The sequence below is a fragment of the Mus caroli genome, unplaced genomic scaffold, assembly GCF_978045245.1.
Source record: "Mus caroli unplaced genomic scaffold, Mus_caroli_1 scaffold_6, whole genome shotgun sequence".
NCBI lineage: Eukaryota > Metazoa > Chordata > Mammalia > Rodentia > Muridae > Mus > Mus caroli.
Window position 1 is genome coordinate 136,910,622 of NW_028227261.1, and position 4,232 is coordinate 136,914,853.

At 39.9% G+C, this 4,232-nt stretch overlaps 1 pseudogene; it reads left to right on the forward strand.

The window, feature by feature from the left end:
- The first annotated feature begins 3,783 nt into the window (after positions 1 to 3,783).
- LOC147004403 (U6 spliceosomal RNA) lies at positions 3,784 to 3,884 on the forward strand (annotated as a pseudogene).
- The last annotated feature ends 348 nt before the right edge of the window (positions 3,885 to 4,232 follow it).

The following is a 4,232-nucleotide window of genomic DNA, read 5'->3' on the forward strand; positions in this document are numbered from 1 at the left end:
TAAGGGGATCAAGTATAGCTAGAAGATGCAGGAGAGAGAGAGAGAGAGAGAGAGAGAGAGAGAGAGAGAGAGAGAGAGAGAGAGAGAGAGAGAGAGAGAGAGAGAGAGAGAGAGAGAGAGAGAGAATGGAAATTGCTGCAGGGCATTTCTGGGAGAACTCAGAGACCTTAGACAGAGGAGGCTCCCAGGAGTCTGTGGGGAGACATTGGCTGAGACTCCTAGCAACAGGAGATACAGAGACTGAAATCGCTACCTCCTCGAGCTAGGCAGGACATCTTGTGGAGGGAGAGAAACATCAACTCACCCACAAAACTTTGAACCAAATTTTGTCCTGCTTACAAGATGTGCAGGGATAAAGATGGAGCACAGATTGAGGGAATAGCCATCTAATGACTGGCCTAACTTGAGACCCACCCCATGAAAAAGAGGTAACATTTGACATTATTATGGATATTCTGCTATACTTGTAGCATAGTTGTCACCTAGAGGCTTGATATGCAGCTGATGGAAACAGATACAGAGACCCACAACCAAAAATTATGTGGAGCTCATGAAGCCCTTACTACTTTTGATGATGATGTTATAAGTAGTGAAATAAACCCTTTCCTTTCCAAGTTGCTTATTGCTTTATCACAGCAATAGTAACCCTAAATAAGACAAGCTGGTGCCAGAAGTCAGGTATGCCATACCTGAAAGTTTTAGGGAGAATTGTGGAACCACTTTAGAGCTTTGGGCTAAAAGAGCCATTGGATGTTGAAAGCTCAGAGTATTGCTTTCACATAGTTTTGAAAATAAGAATGTTGAGAGCAGTGCAGATAGTGGGGCCCTGGACCATTTGTAGGAAGAATCTATGTCCAGTCAGTTGGAGTTGTGATTTACAGGAAACCAGAAACACTTAAAGTACAATCTTCTTTGTATCACTGTGACAATTGATACTGATTAGCTAGAACTAAGAAATTAGTGGTGATTAACAACAGATGAACATCATTGAGGTAACATTTCCTGGGAAGTATTTTCTAAGAGTTATAACACTGATGCTATATTCTAGATGTAGTCGAGGTGGTAGTGTAAGAGTCACTCAGCTAATGCTGTTTTTGAAGACATGAAGAGGTCATGGAAAGTAGCTGAGACTTGGCACTTTGAGAGTCCTGAAAAGCCATTGTTGAATGGATAGACTCAGAAGTATTTGAAGGCTCAGAAATTAGGAAGTCATTCAGAGAAGTTGGGGCTGGGCATCATGAAAAGAGTTGAAAGTGCAGCCATGTTGTAATAGAACGCCCCAGAAGTTTTAAAGATGCCAGCAACAGAGGGAGGGGGGTGGGATTTCAGGATCAGGTGTGGAAGGACAGGGAAGATGGCCATGAAAATGAATGGAAATCTGCAACTGATAGGGGTTAGGAAGTGGGGAGCATCTCTTCCTCTTCCTGACCTTACCTGTGATTCACAATCTTGGGAATTTTGAAGATACCACCTTCTAGAACCAGGCAGGAATTTCAGTGGAGTGATTCAGACACTAGTACACTCACACAACTTTCAACCCAAAATTCATCCTATCTAAAGGAATGCAGGTACAGGGGATAGAATAGACACTGAGGGAATGGACAACCAGAAAAAAATCAAACAAATAAACAAACAAAAACAAAAAACAACAAAAAACAAACAAAATTGAGACCGATCCCATGGGCAAACACTGAGCCCTGACACTATTAATGATACTCTGTTATGTTTTGTCGACAGGAGTGTGTTTTCATCTAAGAAGCTTCACCCAGCAGCTGACTCAGACAGATACAGACACCAATAGTCAAACAGTAGATGGATCTTGGGGACTATTATGGAGAAATAGAAGGAAGGATTACATGCTTTGAAGGGGATAAAAACTCCACCAGAAGATCAACAGCATCAACTAACCTGGACACTTTCAAAATCTGAATCACCAGCCAAAAAACATAAATGGACTGTACTTATGTCTCCCTGAACATATGTAGCAGATGTGCAGCTTGGTCTTCATTTGAGTCCTGAACAACTGTCCCAGGGTCTATCTCAAAAGCTATTGCCTGTATATGGGATGTGATTTGCAGCTGGATGCCTTATCTGGCCTCAGCGGGAGACAAAGGGCCTAGCCTCAAAAAGACCTGAAGTGCCAGGGTAAGGGATAGTCAGGAGGGGGCATACCTGCTCAGAGGAAAAGGAGATGGGGGATAGGGAAAGGATTGTGAGGAGAGGGTAACTAGGACAGGGGCAATGATACAGATGTAAAGTGAATAATTTAAATATATAAATTAAATAAAAAAGAAGTGGAACAAGGATCTCAATATAAAAGCAGACACACTAAATCTAATAGAACAGAAAGTGGGGAAAAGCTCCGAACACATGGGCACAGGGGAAAAGTTCCTGAACAGAACACTAGTGACTTATGCTCAAAGATCGGGAATCGACAAATGGGACATCATGAAACTGCAAAGCTTCTATAAGGCAAAGGGCACTGTCAATAGGACAAAACAGCAACCAACAGATTGGGAAAATTTCTTTACCAACCTTACATCTGATAGAGGGCTAATATCTAATATATACAAAGAACTCAAGAAGTTAGAATCCAGAGAACCAAATAACCCTATTAAAAATGGGGAACAGAGCTGAACAGAGAATTCTCAACTGAGGAATACGGAATGACTGAGAAGCATCAAAAGAAATGTTCAACATCCTTAGAAATCAGGAAAATGAAAATCAAAACAACCATGAGATTCCACTTCACACCAGTCAGAATGGCTAAGATCAAAAACTCAGGTGACAGCAGATGCTGGCAAGGATGTGGAGAAAGAGGTACATGCCTCCATTGCTGGTGGGATTGCACGCTGGTACATCCACTCTGGAAGTCAGTTTGGTGGTTCCTCAGGAAATTGGACATAGTACTACCTGTGGACCCAACAATACCACCTCTAGGCATATATCCAAAAGATGCTCCAATGTCTAATAAGGGCCCATGCTCCATTATGTTCATAGCAACAATATTTATAATAGCCAGAAGCTAGAAACAACCCAGATGTCTCTCAACAGAGGAATGGATACAGAAAATACGGTACACTTACACAGTGGAGTAACACCTCTTAAAACCGTGAATTCATGAATTTTTTAGGCAAATGGATGGAAGTTGAAAATATCACCCTGAGTGAGGTAACCCAGTTACAAAAGAACACACTGTATGTAGGCCCAGATAAGTGAATATTAGCCGAAATGTTCAGAATATCCAAGATTCAATTTACAGACCCTATGAAGCATAAGAAGGAAGACCAAAATGTGGATGCTTCAGTGCTTTTTAGAAGGGTGAAATTCCAAGTATATGTACATTTCATCAAATATATTGGAATATATGATCTATTCTCCCTTCTTCCCCTCTGCTAACTCTCTGTCTTTCTGTCCCTCCATATCTGTCTCTATCCCTGGCTCTCTGTCTCTGCCTCTCTCTGTGTATGTGTGTGTATAATTAGCCTTTCTCTGTCTTCACAAAAGTTGATAGAGTTCACACATGTTCATTTAGGCTGCAATCAATATTTATCATTACTATTTCTTTTATTTTGTTTCTAAATCATTCAAGTACTTACTATAATGAGGATTTAAGTACTAGCCTAAGGCAATACAGATATATCATAAATAAGAAATTAGCTCCTGTGAAAAGAACAGCCCATTACCATGCATGAGGTGACTGATCGGTCAGTCTTAACTTGGATAAAATAAAGGTACTCTCTGCTATTATCACACAGCTTGTGCTATTTTACATTTTCAATCTCTCACCTCAGTAACACATGCATTAAGTTGGTACAATACAGAAATTAGTATAGCCATTGTGCAAGGATGGCATGCAAATTCTTGAAACATTCTATAATATTTTCCATAACATATTATATGGAAAACTATTATTTTTCATTAAAAAATTAAATTTTTAAAATTTATTATTGGCCAATGCACAGAAGGGCCAAATCTCTGTAGTTCTTAAGGCCTTTATAACCAAACCACTATTTCTTCAATAGAGTGAATTCTAGACTGCCCCCAAAATCAAATATAACAGAGTTCTAGATGAACCATGCAGGAACGACCAGTAAATGGTTGTCTAGATTTTGCAGTTCTTTTTTTACTCACTGTTTACATTTTGTGTTAGGTATTTTTACTTGCTTTTTCTTCCTACTCTTACAAGTCTTATTCCTTCTCAGTCAGGCAACAATACCATGAGTGAAGTG